At 43.7% G+C, this 18,070-nt stretch overlaps 2 long non-coding RNA genes across 2 annotated transcripts; both read left to right on the top strand.

Moving 5' to 3' along the window:
• The first annotated feature begins 11,115 nt into the window (after positions 1–11,115).
• Positions 11,116–12,796, top strand: LOC123154890 (uncharacterized). Its single transcript, XR_006477107.1, has 5 exons — positions 11,116–11,989; positions 12,104–12,203; positions 12,375–12,478; positions 12,598–12,656; positions 12,726–12,796. It is a non-coding gene; the product is annotated as an uncharacterized lncRNA (long non-coding RNA).
• A 1,520-nt stretch (positions 12,797–14,316) lies between these two features.
• On the top strand, positions 14,317–16,066 carry LOC123154913 (uncharacterized). The gene is made up of 3 exons (XR_006477120.1): positions 14,317–14,377; positions 14,494–14,610; positions 15,995–16,066. It is a non-coding gene; the product is annotated as an uncharacterized lncRNA (long non-coding RNA).
• Positions 16,067–18,070: the final 2,004 nt, after the last annotated feature.

Raw genomic sequence — 18,070 nt, 5'->3', positions numbered from 1 at the left:
AAGTAGAAATCAAGAAGGAGCATCAATTGTTGATGGTTGGTGAAACCACTAGTTTCAAGAAGGGCAAGGGCAAGAAGGGATACTTCATGAAACGGAAAATCAGCTGCTGCTCTAGTGAAGAAACCCAAGGTTGAACCCAAACCCGAGACTAAGTGCTTCTGTAATAAGGGGAACAGCCACTGGAGCAGAATTACCCTAGATAGTTGGTAGATGAGAAGGCTGGCAAGGTCGATAGAAGTATATTGGATATACATTGTGTTAATGTGTACTTTACTAGTACTCCTAGTAGCACCATGGTATTAGATACCGGTTCGGTTGCTAAGTGTTAGTAAACTCGAAATAAAAGGCTGCGGAGTAAACGGAGACTAGCTAAAGGTGAGATGGCGATATGTATTGGAAGTTTTTCCCAAGCTTGATGTGATCAAGCATCGCACGCTCCCTCTACCATCGAGATTGGTGTTTGCGTTGAGCATAGACATGATTGGATTATGTCTATCGCAATACGGCTATTCATTTAAGGAGAATAATGGTTACTCTATTTATTTGAATAATACCTTCAATGGTCTTGCACCTGAAATGAATGGTTTATTGAATCTCGATCGTAGTGATACACATGTTCATGCCAAAAGATATAAGATAGTACCACCTACTCGTGGCACTGCCACGTGAGTCATATCGGTATAAAACGCATGAAGAAGCTCCATGTTGATGGATCTTTGGGCTCACTCATTTTTGAAAAGTTTGAGACATGCGAACCATGTCTATTGGTGAATATGCATGAAGAAACTCCATGCAAATGGACCGTTTGGACTCACTTGATTTTGAATCACTTGAGACATGCAAATCATACCACATGGGCAAGATGACTGAAAGCCTCGTTTTCAGTAAAATGGAACTAGAAAGCAACTTGTTGGAAGTAATACATTTTGATGTGTGCAGTCCAATGAGTGCTGAGGCGTGTAGTGGATATCGTTATGTTCTTACTTCACAGATGATTTGAGTAGATGTTGAGTATATTTACTTGATGAATCACGAGTCTGAATTATTGAAAGGTTCAAGTAATTTCAGGGTGAAGGTGAGAGATCGTCGTGACAAGAGGATAAAATATCTATGATATGATCATAGAGATGAATATCTGAATTACGAGTTTGGCACAGAATTAAGACATTGCGGAAATTGTTTCACAACTACTACAGCCTGAAACACCATAGTATGATGGTGTGTCCGAACATCATAACTGCACCCTATTGGATATGATGCATACCATGATGTCTCTTATCGAATTACCACGATAGTTTATGGGTTAGGCATTAGAGACAACCACATTCACTTTAAATAGGGCACCACGTAATTCCGATGAGATGACACCGTATGAACTATGGTTTAGAGAAACCTAAGTTGTCATTTCTTAAAAGTTTGGGGCTGCGACGCTTATGTGAAAAAGTTTCAGGCTGATAAGCTCGAACCCAAAGCGGATAAATGCATCTTCATAGGACACCCAAAATAGTTGGGTATACCTCCTGTCTCAGATCCAAAAGCAATAAGGGATTGTTTCTAGAATCGGGTCCTTTCTCGAGGAAGAAAGGTTTCTCTCGAAAGAATTGAGTGGGAGGATGGCGGAGACTTGATGAGGTTATTGAACCGTCACTTCAACTAGTGTATAGCAGGGCACAAAGAGTTGTTCATGTGGCACCTACACCAATTGAAGTGGAAGCTTATGATATTGATCATGAGACTTCGGATCAAGTCACTCCCAAACCTCGCAGGACGACAAGGATGCGTACTACTTCAGAGTGGTACGTAATCCTGTCTTGGAAGTCATGTTGCTAGACAACAATAAACCTACGAGCTATGGAGAAGCGATGGTGGGCCCGGATTCTGATAAATGGCTCGAGGCCATAAAATCCGAGAGAGGATCCATGTATGAAAACAAAGTGTAGACTTTGGCAGAACGGCTCGATGGTCGTAAGGCTGTTGAGTATAGATGGATTTTAAAAGGAAGACGGACAATGATGGTAAATGTCACCATTAAGAAAGCTCGACTTGTCGTTAAGATGTTTCCCGACAAGTTCAAGGAGTTGACTACGGTGAGACTTTCTCACTCGTAGCGATGCTAAGAGTCTGTTGGAATTATATTAGCAGTCACTGCATTATTTATGAAATCTTGCAGATAGGATGTCAAAAACCATTGTTTCCTCACGATTTTCTTGAGGAAAGGTTGTATGTGATACAACCAGAAGGTTTTAACAATCCTGAAAGATGCTAACAAGTATGCAAAGCTCTAGCAATCCTTCTAAGGACTGGAGTAAGCATCTCGGAGTTGGAATATACGCTTTGATGATGATCAAAGATTTTGGGTTTATACAAAGTTTATGAGAAACTTGTATTTCCAAAGAAGTGAGTGGGAGCACTATAGAATTTCTGATGAGTATAAGTTGTTAACATATTGTTGATCGAAAATGATGTAGAATTTCTGGAAAGCATGCAGAGTTATTTGAAAAGTGTTTTTCAATGGAAAACCCGGATTAGGCTGCTTGAGTATTGAGCATTAAGATCTATAAGGATAGATCAAAACACTTAATAGTACTTTCAAATGAATACATACCGTGACAAGATTTTGAAGGAGTCCAAAATGGATCGGCAAAGAAGGAGTTCCTGGCTGTGTTATAAGGTGTGAACATTGAGTAAGACTCAAAACCTGACCGCGGCAGAATAGAGAGAAAGGACGAAGGTCATCCCCTATGCTTTAGACATAGGCTCTACAGTATGCTATGCTGTGTACCGCACCTGAAGTGTGCCTTGCCATGAGTCAATCAAGGGGTACAAGAGTGATCCAAGAATGGATCACATGACAGCGGTCAAAGTTATCCTTAGTAACTAGTGGACTAAGGAATTTTTTCGATTATGGAGGTGATAAAAGAGTTTGTCGTAAAGGGTTACACCGATGCAAACTTTGACACTAATCCAGATTATTCTGAGTAGTAAACTGGATTCGTATAGTAGAACAGTTATTTGGAATAGCTCCAAATAGAACGTGGTAGCTGCATCTGGGAGATGACATAGAGATTTGTAAAGCACACACGAATCTGAAAGATTCAGACCCGTTGACTATAACATCTCTCACAAGCATAACATGATCAAACCCAGAACTCATTGAGTGTTAATCACATAGTGATGTGAACTAGATTATTGACTCTAGTAAACTCTTTGGATGTTAGTCACATGGCGATGTGACCTGTGATCACATGGCAATGTGAACTAGATTATTGACTCTAGTGCAAGTGGGAGACTGTTGGAAATATGCCCTAGAGGCAATAATAAATTGATTATTATTATATTTCCTTGTTCATGATAATCATTTATTATCCATGCTAGAATTGTATTGATAGGAAACTCAGATACATGTGTGGATACATAGACAACACCATGTCCCTAGTAAGCCTCTAGTTGACTAGCTCGTTGATCAATAGATGGTTACGGTTTCCTGACCATGGACATTGGATGTCGTTGATAACGGGATCACATCATTAGCAGAATGATGTGATGGACAAGACCCAATCCTAAGCCTAGCACAAGATCATGTAGTTCGTATGCTAAAGCTTTTCTAATGTCAAGTATCATTTCCTTAGACCATGAGATTGTGCAACTCCCGGATACCGTAGGAGTGCTTTGGGTGTGCCAAACGTCACAACGTAACTGGGTGGCTATAAAGGTACACTACAGGTATCTCCGAAAGTGTCTGTTGGTTGGCACGAATCGAGACTGGGATTTGTCACTCCGTGTAAACGGAGAGGTATCTCTGGGCCCACTCGGTAGGACATCATCATAATGTGCCCAATGTGACCAAGGAGTTGATCACGGGATGATGTGTTACGGAACGAGTAAAGAGACTTGCCGGTAACGAGATTAAACAAGGTATCGGGATACCAACGATCGAATCTCGGGCAAGTATCGTACCGCTAGACAAAGGGAATTGTATACGGGATTGATTAAGTCCTTGACATCGTGGTTCATCCGATGAGATCATCGTGGAACATGTGGGAACCAACATGGGTATCCAGATCCTGCTGTTGGTTATTGACCGGAGGACGTCTCGGTCATATATGCATGGTTCCCGAACCCGTAGGGTCTACACACTTAAGGTTCGATGACGCTAGGGTTATAAAGGAAGTTTGTATGTGGTTAATGTTGTTCGGAGTCCCGGATGAGATCCCGGACATCACGAGGAGTTCCAGAATGGTTCGGAGGTAAATATTAATATATATGAAGTATGGTTTTGGCCACCGGAAGTGTTCCGGGCATCACCGGTAGTGTACCGGGACCACCGGAGGGGTCCGGGGGTCCACCAGGTGGGGCCACCAGCCCCGGAGGCCTACATGGGCCAATAGTGGGAAGGGACCAGCCCCTAAGTGGGCTGGGGCGCCTCCCCACCAAGGCACATGCGCCTAAGGGGAAGAGGGGGCAAACCCTAAGGGCAGATGGGCCTTAAGGCCCATGCCTGGTGCGCCTCCCTCTCCCCCTCCACTTGGCCGCCACCCTAGATGGGATTGGGGCTGGCCGCCGCCCCTAGGGTGGAACCCTAGGTGGGGCGCACCCCTCCCTCTCCCCTATATATACTTGAGGACTTGGGGCTGCCAACAGATGAATTCAATCTCCTTCTTGGCGCAGCCCTACCCCTCTCCCTCCTCGTCTCTTGCGGTGCTTGGCGAAGCCCTGCTGGAGTACCACGCTCCTCCACCACCACCACGCCGTCGTGCTGCTGCTGGATGGAGTCTTCCCCAACCTCTCCTTCTGCCCTTGCTGGATCAAGGCGTAGGAGACGTCACCGGGCTGTACGTGTGTTGAACACGGAGGTGCCGTCCGTTCGGCACTAGGATCATCGGTGATTTGGATCACGACGAGTATGACTCCATCAACTCGTTCTCTTGAACGCTTCCGCTTAGCGATCTACAAGGGTATGTAGATGCACTCTCCTTCCCCTCGTTGCTGGTTTCTCCATAGATAGATCTTGGTGACACGTAGGGGAATTTTGAATTTCTGCTACGTTCCCCAACACCTCCCCCCCTGGTCCGAATTGGACTAGGAGAGGGGGGGCGGCGCCCCCCTTTCCTTCTCCCTCCCCACTTCCTTCCCCCTCCTAGTAGGAGTCCTACTCCTACTAGGAGGAGGACTCCTCCTGGCGCGCCAATAGGGGTTGACCGGCCTACTCCCCTTGCTCCTTTATATATGGGGGCAGGGGGCACCCCTAGACACACAAGTTGATCCACGTGATCATATTCTTAGCCGTGTGTGGTGCCCCCTTCCATCATAATCCTTGATAATATTGTAGCGGTGCTTAGGCGAAGCCCTGCGATGGTAGTACATCAAGATCGTCACTACACCGTCGTGCTGACGGAACTCTTCCCCGACACTTTGCTGGATCGGAGTCCGGGGATCGTCATCGAGCTGAACATGTGCTAAAACTCGGAGGTGCCGTAGTTTCGGTGCTTGATCGGTCGGGCCGTGAAGACGTACGACTACATCAACCGCGTTGTGCTAACACTTCCGCTGTCGGTCTACAAGGGTACGTAGATCACACTCTCCCCTCTCGTTGCTATGCATCACCATGATCTTGCGTGTGCGTAGGAAATTTTTTGAAATTACTACGTTCCCCAACAGCCACCGCCCCGCGCTCGTCCATCCAGACGCGAAGATTCTGGAAGATCTGCCGTGCGTAGCACCTGTCGACCAGGCATGACATAGCATATAGCACCTGTCGGCCAGGCGTGACTTGACATCTCCACCGAAGTTCCGTGCAAGACGAAGCTGCTCCACCTCCTGCCTTTGTCTTCTAGCGCTGCTCCGCAAATGATGCTCCCAAGAGAGAAACGACACCACAATACCGTCATTGTCCGATCTAGAACACTAGATCCTAGGGTTTCCCTCGGAGCAGCACGAGTGGTTCGACAATCGTTGCACGACGATGCCTTCATCAAGGTAACGGCGCATAACGTCGCCATCGCCTGCCATCGGCTCGGTTTTCACCAGCAACTATGTCATCCCGACTCGCAGCCGGAACTAGATGACGGATCTCGAGATCTGACCATCCAGCCTTAGGCCGACCACCTCCGGCGGAGGAGATGGCCACCATCATCGGCTGCACCGGCTAGATCGCATCTGACGGAGGCGCCGCCAAGCCGCCCATCGGACAAGATCAACGTGAAGGACACCTGACCACCGGAGATAGCCGCCGCCACCATCATGGTTGATCCTGCTACCAGATTGGATGCCATCTGCGCGTGTGCTCCGCGCCGCGGCCACCACGCCTCCTCCATGGATCTGGGTAGGATCCCAAAGAGGGTTGTGGTGACATGGGCGCACAGCCGTGACCACCGCCGTCCTCCCACCACCACCGGGCCTAGCGACGCGTGTTGGGGAACGTAGCATAAATTTAAAATTTTCCTACGTGTCACCAAGATCTATCTATGGAGTCATCTAGCAACGAGGGAGGAGTGGATCTACATACCCTTGTAGATCGCGCGCGGAAGCGTTCAAGAGAACGGGGTTGATGGAGTCGTACTCGTCGTGATCCAAATCATCGATGATCCTAGCGCCGAACGGACGGCACCTCCGCGTTCAACACACGTACGGAGCAGCAACGTCTCCTCCTTCTTGATCCAGCAAGGGGGAAGGAGAGGTTGATGGAGATCCAGCAGCACGACGGCGTGGTGGTGGAAGTAGCGGGATTCCAACAGGGCTTCGCCAAGCGCTGCGGGAGGAGGGAGATGTGTCATGGGAGGGAGAGGGAGGCGCCAGGGCTTAGGTATGGTTGCCCTCCCTTCCCCCCACTATATATAGGGCCAAGGGAGAGGGGGAGGGCGCAGCCTTGCCCCTTCCTCCAAGGAAGGGTGCGGCCAAGGGGGGGAGGAGTCCATCCTCCCCAAGGCACCTCGGAGGTGCCTTCCCCCTTTAGGACTCTCCCCTCCTCTTGTCCATTTGGCGCATGGGACTCTAGGGGCTGGTGCCCTTGGCCCATGTAGGCCAAGGCGCACCCCCTACAGCCCATGTGGCCCCCGGGGCAGGTGGCCCCACCCGGTGGACCCCCGGGACCCTTCCGGTGGTCCCGGTACAATACCGATGACCCCGAAACTTGTCCCGATGCCCGAAATAGCACTTCCTATATATAATTCTTTACCTCCGGACCATTCCGGAACTCCTCGTGACGTCCGGGATCTCATCCGGGACTCCGAACAACTTTCGGGTTACCGCATACTAATATCTCTATAACCCTAGCGTCACCGAACCTTAAGTGTGTAGACCCTACGGGTTCGGGAGACATGTAGACATGACCGAGATCGCTCTCCGGTCAATAAACAACAGCGGGATATGGATACCCATGTCGGCTCCCACATGTTCCACGATGATCTCATCGGACGAACCACGATGTCAAGGACTTAATCAATCCCGTATACAATTCCCTTTGTCTAGCGGTATGATACTTGCCCGAGATTCGATCGTCGGTATCCCGATACCTTGTTCAATCTCGTTACCGGCAAATCTCTTTACTCGTTCCATAACACATCATCCCGTGATCAACTCCTTGATCACATTGTGCACATTATGATGAAGTCCTACCGAGTGGGCCCAGAGACACCTCTCCGTCACACGGAGTGACAAATCCCAGTCTCGATTCGTGCCAACCCAACAGACACTTTCGGAGATACCCGTAGTGTACCTTTATAGCCACCCAGTTACGTTGTGACGTTTGGCACACCCAAAGCACTCCTACGATATCCGGGAGTTGCACAATCTCATGGTCTAAGGAAATGATACTTGACATTAGAAAAGCTTTAGCATACGAACTACACGATCTAGTGCTATGCTTAGGATTGGGTCTTGTCCATCACATCATTCTCCTAATGATGTGATCCCGTTATCAACGACATCCAATGTCCATGGTCAGGAAATCGTAACCATCTATTGATCAACAAGCTAGTCAACTAGAGGCTTACTAGGGACATGGTGTTGTCTATGTATCCACACATGTATCTGAGTTTCCTATCAATACAATTCTAGCATGGATAATAAACGATTATCATGAACAAGGAAATATAATAATACTCAATTTATTATTGCCTCTAGAGCATATTTCCAACAGTCTCCCACTTGCACTAGAGTCAATAATCCAGTTCACATCGATATGTGATTAACACTCAAGGTCACATCCCCATGTGACTAACACCCAAAGAGTTTACTAGAGTCAATAATCTAGTTCACATTTACCATGTGATTAACATTCCGTGAGTTCTGGGTTTGATCATGTTATGCTTGTGAGAGAGGTTATAGTCAACGGGTCTGAACCTTTCAGATCTGTGTGTGCTATACAAATATCTATGTCATCTCCTAGATGCAGCTACCACGCTCTATTTGGAGCTATTCCAAATAACTGTTCTACTATACGAATCCAGTTTACTACTTAGAATAATTTGGATTAGTGTCAAAGTTTGCATCGGCGTAACCTTTTACGACGAACTCCTTTTTCACCTCCATAATCGAGAAAATTCCTTAGTCCACTAGTTACTAAGGATAACTTTGACCGCTGTCTTGTAATCCATACTTAGATCACTCTTGTACCCCTTGACTGACTCATGGCAAGGCACATTTCAGGTGCGGTACACAGCATAGCATACTGCAGAGCCTATGTCTTAAGCATAGGGGACGACCTTCGTCCTTTCTCTCTATTCTGCCGCGGTCAGGTTTTGAGTCTTAACTTCATACCTTACAACTCAGGCAAGAACTCCTTCTTTGACTGATCCATCTTGAACACCTTCAAGATCATGTCAAGGTATGTGCTCATTTGAAAGTACCATTAAGGGTTTTGATCTATCCTTATAGATCTTGATGCTCAATGCTCAAGTAGCTTAATCCAGGCTTTCCATTGAAAAACACTTTCCAAATAACCCTATATGCTTTCCAGAAATTCTACGTCATTTCTGATCAACAATATGCCAACAACATATACTCATCAGAAATTCTATAGTGCTCCCACTCACTTCTTTGGAAATACAAGTTTCTCATAAACTTTGTATAAACCCAAAATCTTTGATCATCTCATCAAAGCGCACATTCCAACTCCGAGATGCTTACTCCAGTCCTTAGAAGGATTACTGGAGTTTTGCATACTTATTAGCATCTTTCAGGATTGACAAAACCTTCCGGTTGTATCACATACAACCTTTCCTCAAGAAAATCGTCGAGGAAACAATGTTTCGACATCCTATCTGCAAGATTTCATAAATAATGCAGTAATCGCTAATATAATTCCAACAGACTCTTAGCATCGCTACGAGTGAGAAAGTCTCATCGTAGTCAACTCCTTGAACTTGTCGGGAAACATCTTAACGACAAGTCGAGCTTTCTTAATGGTGACATTTACCATCATTGTCCGTCTTCCTTTTAAAATCCATCTGTACTCAACAGCCTTACGACCATCAAGTAGTTCTTCCAAAGTCTACACTTTGTTTTCATGCATGGATCCTCTCTCGGATTTTATGGCCTCGAGCCATTTATCGGAATCCGGGCCCACCATCGCTTCTCCATAGCTCGTAGGTTCATTGTTGTCTAGCAACATGACTTCCAAGACAGGATTACGTACCACTCTAAAGTAGTACGCATCCTTGTCATCCCACGAGGTTTGGGAGTGACTTGATCCGAAGTCTCATGATCAATATCATAAGCTTCCACTTCAATTGGTGTAGGTGCCACAGGAACAACTCTTTGTGCCCTGCTATACACTAGTTGAAGTGACGGTTCAATAACCTCATCAAGTCTCCACCATCCTCCCACTCAATTCTTTCGAGAGAAACTTTTCCTCGAGAAAGGACCCAATTCTAGAAACAATCCCTTATTGCTTTCGAATCTGAGACAGGAGGTATACCCAATTGTTTTAGGTTGTCCTATGAAGATGCATTTATCCGCTTTGGGTTCGAGCTTATCAGCCTGAAACTTTTTCACATAAGCATCGCAGCCCCAAACTTTTAAGAAATGACAGCTTAGGTTTCCCTAAACCATAGTTCATACGGTGTCATCTCATCGGAATTACGTGGTGCCCTATTTAAAGTGAATGTGGTTGTCTCTAATGCCTAACCCATAAACTATCGTGGTAATTCGATAAGAGACATCATGGTATGCATCATATCCAATAGGGTGCAGTTATGATGTTCGGACACACCATCACACTATGGTGTTCCAGGCTGTATTAGTTGTGAAACAATTTCCACAATGTCTTAATTCTGTGCCAAACTCGTAATTCAGATATTCATCTCTATGATCATATCATAGATATTTTATCCTCTTGTCACGACGATCTTTCAACTTCACCCTGAAATTACTTGAACCTTTCAATAATTCAGACTCGTGATTCATCAAGTAAATATACTCCACATCTACTGAAATCATCTGTGAAGTAAGAACATAACGATATCCACTACACGCCTCAGCACTCATTGGACTGCACACATCAAAATGTATTACTTCCAACAAGTTGCTTTCAGTTCCATTTTACTAAAACCGAGGCTTTCAGTCATCTTGCCCATGTGGTATGATTTGCATGTCTCAAGTGATTCAAAAATCAAGTGAGTCCAAACGGTCCATTTGCATGGAGTTTCTTCATGCATAAACACCAACAGACATGGTTCGCATGTCTCAAACTTTTCAAAAACGAGTGAGCCCAAAGATCCATCAACATGGAGCTTCTTCATGCATTTTATACCGATATGACTTAAGTGGCAGTGCCACAAGTAGGTGGTGCTATCATTACTATCTTATATCTTTTGGCATGAACATGTGTATCACTATGATCGAGATTCAATGAACCATTCATTTTAGGTGCAAGACCATTGAAGGTATTATTCAAATAAACAGAGTAACCATTATTCTCCTTAAATGAATAACCGTATTGCGATAGACGTAATCCAATCATGTCTATGCTCAACGCAAACACCAATCTCGATGGTAGAGGGAGCGTGCGATGCTTGATCATATCAACATTGGAAACACTTCCAACACATATCGTCAGCTCACCTTTAGCTAGTCTCCGTTTATTCTTTTTTGTATATCATATTCTTTTTTTGTATTACTAGTGTCCAGTCAATGGAAAATGCTTTTCTTGCTTTGCCTAGACTTTGTGACAATTAACTTATAGTGCGATCATTGATCATTGAGCTTCTGACACCCTATTCCATAAGATTATGTTGTAATGTTTGCTGGATCATTGAGTAGTTAATATTGATTCTGAGTTTGTTGGATCATTAACTTATGTGTGTGCTTTGGTTATCTGAGAGACACTCACTATCCTGTGTTTCATATTCGTGGCGGAGCGATGAACGATTATGTTTCGTGTCCCTGTGTTTCGTGTTCGCCCGTCTGGTTTTGGATTTGGATTGCAGAGACGGGGAGAGGCCAAAGCAAGGTCAGTTTATCATGTTCGCTCAGATCGGTTCCTCGGTTCCGTCGCTGCGTTGTTCGTCGGCGATTTCCAGACCTCAAACGCATGCGCCCTTGTGATACTCTGGTTTGGCTCGCTGGTCGTTATGGTTGTTTGTTACGGTTGTTCTTATGTTCTTGAATCACCCATCTTATAAGCAGAGATGGGGTGATACATTATGGTTGTTCTGATGGTTGCTTATTTAGTGTTCTTTCCAATTGGGTGGTTCTTGTCATGCTTTGCTTATGTTCCCAATGTCTGTCTTTCCATATATGGGGATGCATTAGGGTGCAAACCGTGTAGGCCATGGTGTGTTTTTACTAGCTATGGTGTGTTTTATACTATCTAATGTGGAAGGTGGAAATATTGATATCACTTCTGTGTTAGTATACTTGATATGGTGTGTTTTATTCAAGTAATTAACCACATCTCTTACAAATTTTCCTTGAGATACATGTTTATATGGCAGGAGTGATTGTCTTGACGAATAATCATTTATGCTAACAGACCAGTACTTGATCATAGGTAACAGACCAGTACTTGTTAGTGCAGACAACTGACTATTCTTTTTTTCTGAACTTTTTTTTGATATGTCTGTTATGTGGATATCATATTCTAATGCTTTTCTAAGTATTTAAGGTACAGACATGTGGATCTGGACATTTCACATTTGCTCTTTATTGTATTGCTAAGGACACTGAACGGTTTGTCTGGGCCACCGCACAGCCTGGCTAATCAGGTACACTTGATTTTATATGTAGTTGATGTTCTCTGCCACATCATGCTTAACTTGTGTTTGCCAAATGGATCTCCTGGAACAAATTATTCGTAATAAATGAACAAATTGAAGAAGAAAAACATGTGTCCTGTTATTTTAAAATGGTGTATTTACCTTGCTCGCTATCTGCAGGTTGTAGTGATTAGGGAGAAGCTTGCAGAACTGTATGAATTTGAACAACAATGGCCGAGGGCAGTACAAATGCTTAGTGGTATTGACTTGGACTCAGGAATAAGGTAGAAGCAAAGCTTTTGTCTCTCTTTACATGTCATTGGATATTCTAAGCTTTTGTCTCTCTTTACATGTCATTGGATATTCTAAGTCTGGGAAATCTGACCATCTTCTTAAAAACCAGGATGCTTGATGACAAACAAATTATCCAAGTGCGTCCAGATTGCATGACTCTATTTGGAGGTTAGTCCCATTTTAGCCTCTGTCGTCATTGCATTTTCAGCTGGACTAACGTAGTTCTTCATTTTGTAGGATGATGATGCAGTGAATGTTGAAGCTTTTATCAACAAAGCCTCATTTTTTGTCACAAACAGCAACCATGAAGGTGTGAACTTGTAATACAAGGTTTATTGGTTCAGAAACAGTTTAATAATCTATCTATCTACAACTAAGGACAAAAATTTAGTTCCCTTCTTATATCTCTTGTAGGTATGCTATGCAAGAATTTTAGATCTAAAGCATAAATTCTTGGAAGCTGCACTTCGATACTATGGTATCTCTCAAATTGAGCAACGCCAAATTGGGGATGAGTAAGGCTTACTCCATTCAGTTGTAGATTTTTTTTCTCTCTTCTGCAATTTACTCATTTTTAATGTTCTGTCTTGTATGGTTCTTTGTTGCCTTGCCGGTCTAGTGGTGCCTAATTTCTATTTTACACCCTTCAAATTACCCTACTTGATACTCATGTTTAAGTACTGCAGTGGTTATTAGCAAGTCACGTTTGGAACTGATATGGCCTCCATATTTTATTCTCAAAGATCTTGATGGAACATAGTTTCTGTATTTTCTCAGATAGATTGACGAAAATGCTCTTTAGCAAGCTCTTAGTGCTGCTGTAACATGCACAATATTGTAACTGATGAGAGGCAACCACCGTTGCCAACTTGAAATCAGTTTACTCATTCAAGTTCTGGAATTTCTTTATAGCTTTCTGGGTTTACTTCGATCTTGCATGTATTAGGTTTCTCCTTGTGCCCCTATCTATGTCGGTTTCTTGTGTGCAAGTGCTTCATTATGTGTGTGTGACTTGTTGGTGAATATGTGTGTGGCTTGACTCTGTGTGTGTGTGTGTGGCTTGACTCTCTGTGTGTGGCTTGACTCTCTCTGTGTGTGGCTTGACTCTGTGTGTGACTGTGTGTGGTTTGATTGTGAATATGTGTGTGGCTTGACTGTGTGTGTGACTCTGTGTGGCTTGATGGTGAATATGTGTCTGGCTTGACTGTGTGTGGCTTGACTCTGTGTGTGACTCTGTGTGGTTTGATTGTGAATATGTGTGTGGCTTGACTGTGTGTGTGACTCTGTGTGGCTTGATGGTGAATATGTGTCTGGCTTGACTGTGTGTGTGTGTATGTGTGTGTGTGTGCGACTGTGTGTGAAAATTGCATTTGTTTGATGGTGTGGCTTGTATGCTTTGCTGAATGTTTGGTTGTATAACTTGTGTTTTATATTTCACGATTGATTGCTTTGCTGTTTGTTGAATGTGAACAGACCTAGCACTATTCTTTTTTCTGAACCTTTTTGTGATTATGTCTTATGTGGATATCATATTATTTTTTATGTATTACTGTTGTCCAGTCACTGGAATAATGCTTTTCTAAGTATTTAAGGTACAGACATTGGATCTGGACATTTCACATTGGCTCTTTATTGTGTTGCTAAGGACACTGATGGGTTGAGTTTGCATAAAACGCAGGTATTTATGTTCTTTATATTTTGCGATGCTGATGTCAAAATGTTTATTTAGCCAAATTGTGCTACTTCCGGGTACTTCTGTTTTTAGATGTGCTGTATCCATAACTACCTATTGGCACCTGATAGTTGTGCTCAAAATGCGGTATGGAGCAACAAATTGGTCTCATTGCAAGGTCACTACCTGGACGTATAGGCAAGCAATGTCAAGAGAGGTATTCCTTTGATTGTTTCATTTTCATGATTTGCTTAAATGCATTTTCCCCTTTGTGCAAGACAAACAGGGGAATGTTTGCTAATTCAGAAACACACTGGTTACATAACATCTTAGGTGGCATAATCATCTGAATCCAGACATACAGAGAGATGCTTGGACTATGAGGAGGAACATGCATTTATAATGCCCAGGGAATAAATGGGCAGAAATAGCAAAATTTCTTCCTAGAAGGTACTACCTTGGTCCTCTTTGTTACCAGATTCCTAACATGAATGATGTAGCCCCTGCCACTTCCTCACTCTTTCCTGAACATCATACCGTGCATCAGACATCTGAATATTGCAGGAATGGGGTACTTACATTTGTGTAACTTCTATTTCACTAGTAGAAAAAGGGCCTATTGTCCCGGTTGTCCCGGTTCACCAACCGGGACTAAAGGCCGCGGCCACGTGGAGCCTTTACCAACCGGGACTAATGGAAATTTTATGATTTTTTTTTGAAAAAATTTTTGAAATTTTTTTTTGAAATTTTTTATTTTCACATTTCTGAATTATTTTAACCCCTCATTAGTGAATCTCTAATCAGCACCCCTCATCACTGCTCAATTTATCCTCTTCTCTAATCACCCTCATCATTCCAAATCACCTAACTTCCCGAACGGTCACCCATCCTCCCACTCACCCAGCCTGAGCACGCTTAACTTCCGGGTTCTATTCTCCCTCGTTTCCAAGTCTGCACTTGTTGTTTTCCTGACAATAGTAAGATGTTAATCCTATTAACCCTCAGGAATTTTGCTTGAGCATGAATTGACACATTTCACTGTTTGAGTTTCAAACTATTGTTTTCAAAAACAATAATTATTTAGAAAACAATAGTTATTTTGAATAATTAGTTTGACCATGGTTTGACCACAGTTTGTCATTTTTCCGATTTTTTCCACTCTAGATATTAAAAGCCCCGTAACTTTTTTTCTGTTAGGTTTTTGAGGATTTTGAAAATGTTTAACGGGGTTCCCCCCGTTAAATTTGGATGTAACTTTTCGAGTAGATAATTTTTCATATAAAAAACTTTTTCATCCGAGTTAGTATGCAAAAGTTATGCCCATATTTACAAATTCCAGAGAGATTTTGCAAATAAAGTCGAAATTCACATTTGCAAATTTCCCCAACAACTAGACCACATATCACATGGGAAACTTATTTTCTTTTATTTTTTTGACATTTCCATCATTTTCTTTTATTCTTTTTAAAATTGAAAAGGCGATCCACAGGGGGGGGTAGAGTTTGAAAATGGGACCTTCAGTACCGGTTCGTGGCACGAACCGGGACTAAAGGTCTCAACCCCATTAGTCCCGGTTCGTGCCTCAAACCGGGACTAAAGGTCTACTCTTTAGTCCCGGTTTGAGGCATGAACCGGGACTAATGGGCATCGCACCCTTTAGTCCCGGTTTGAGGCACAAACCGAGACTAAAGGGCACAGGTGAACCGGGACTAATGCCTTAGCCGCACGAACCGGGATAAATGCTCACATTAGTCCCGGTTCTGGATTGAACCGGGACTAATGGGCTAAACAGGCCTGGACGAAAGCCCTGTTTTCTACTAGTGTTTGTTATCAGTTCTTCTCACCTATAGCTAAAGCAAGACGACAAACCAGGTGAATTATTGGAGTTGCAAGATACACAGACTCAATAAGTTCCTATCTTGATAACTTTGATATACACACAGGAATAATTACCTATGTTGTTATGATCATAAACTGATTCCAAGTATTTTTGACTCATATGATGCTTATTACATCACAGGTCATCTTAATCTTCTTTTGTAAATATATGACTGCTGGTGCTGCTGGTAACGTAAGCTACTCTTCTTGCTTCAAGAATAATAGAAACATCATTTACATTGTGGAAACTCACATTTTAAGTTGCTCATGTCATTTTTCAGGCTATCCATCGGCTTGTAACTCATGAGAGGCAACCACAGTTGCCAACTTGAAACATATATATTGTAGGTAGGAATGGCTTACCTTAGCCAAAATTTCTATAAGAATGTTGCTCATGTTACACGCCTTGCTTTCTCTAGTAAGTAGAATAAGAACGCATTTAACATTTCTTTTTTGTCCATAGGCCTACAAACTTGTGGGTAGTGATGAAGATAATCACTTAATCAGCCTCTAACCAGCTTCCTGTTTTCAGGAACGAAGATCTGAATCACCCTCACCCCTCGAGAGAAATCGTTTAGTCATTCAGGTTTTGGAATTTCTTTATAGCTTTCTGAGTTTACTTCGGTGTTTCTTGTTGCTTTCTGTTTGTGCCCCTATCTATGTTTGTTTCTTGTGTGCAAGTGCTCCATTCTGTGTCTGTCTGACTGTTTGTGGCTTGACTCTCTTGTGTGTGTGGCTTGACTGTCTGTGTGTGGGACTGTGTGTTTGCCTGTGTGTGTATGTGTGTGTGTGCGTGTGACTGTGTGCAAATATTGCATTTGACTGTGATGTGTGACTGTGTGTGACTGTGTGAATATTGTGCATTTGACTGTGATGTGTGTGACTGTGAATATTGCATTTTGGCAATGACTGTGTGTGTGATTGTGCGTGGCTTGACTCTGTGTGTGTGTGGCTTGTATGCTTTGCTGAATGATTGGTTGGTGTGGCCTAACACTGCCTTTGCCGGTCCCAAGCCCGGATGTGAAAATGTGGAGGGAGTTGCAATTACCTCCTTTGTATTGTTTGCCTTAGAAGTGTGAATATTGCATTTTGACAATGATTGTGTGTGTGATTGTGCGTGGCTTGACTCTGAGTGTGTGTGCCTTGTATGCTTTGCTGAATGATTGGTTGGTGTGGCCTAGCACTGCCTTTGCCGGTCCCAAGCCCGGATGTGAAAATGTGGAGGGAGCCGTAGTTACCTCCTTTGTATTGTTTGCCTTAGAAGTCTGGATAGAAATTACTCTGTCCTAACTCCTAATTGAATAGTATATAATGTCGTAGCATGTGATTCAAGCTCTGAAATGCATCCTTCCTTGCTATGAAAAATCTAGCAAGTGTAATTGTCATTAGAATTTGTCCCATCTCCTAAATTAATCTCGATGATTTCTTAAATCTTGTCGGTCTGATCATGCATGAATCTCGACGTTGCAGGTGTCCCTCATTTGTCTGTCACTCGCGAGTGCGTGTCGGGTTTATTTGTCGTTGGACTTTTTATTCAGGTTGTAGGCCGCCCACTCCTTGTTTGGACTCCGAACCGTGTGGGGGTGTCCTTTTCATTTGTGTGTCATTTCTAGAGGGGATGAGCTGCGGAGTGTGTGTGTGGGAGAGAGAGGGGAGGGAGGGAGAGAGGCACATTTCCGAGGAAGAGCGGGCACCTCATTCCCGTCTGAAAACCGATTCTCCTTAGTGTTCAAGTGCAGTTGTGCGGGGTAATGGGGGAGAAATTGATAGCCATCCATCCCCCGAGGGGGGGTGAATATAATCCGTTTGTCTTCTTATGTTCGCTTTTTTTGGCAGTTTAAGTTATGTTCCTAACTTCCCGTGCGTGCTATTTGTTCACACCCCCACTATCTCTACTTCTAATGTCTGAGTTGGTGAATAGTCTCCACGATTTTTTTTCGCTGGGTTTTTTCGTCTCTCCTCCCACCACCCCCTCCCATCCTGGTCCATCGGTTTATTTTTCTCCCCGCTCTTTTACAACCAGAACATTCCT

The sequence above is a fragment of the Triticum aestivum genome, chromosome 7A (genome assembly GCF_018294505.1).
Source record: "Triticum aestivum cultivar Chinese Spring chromosome 7A, IWGSC CS RefSeq v2.1, whole genome shotgun sequence".
Lineage (NCBI taxonomy): Eukaryota > Viridiplantae > Streptophyta > Magnoliopsida > Poales > Poaceae > Triticum > Triticum aestivum.
Note: the sequence above shows the minus strand (reverse complement) of the source record. Positions and strands in the feature narration are given on the sequence as shown.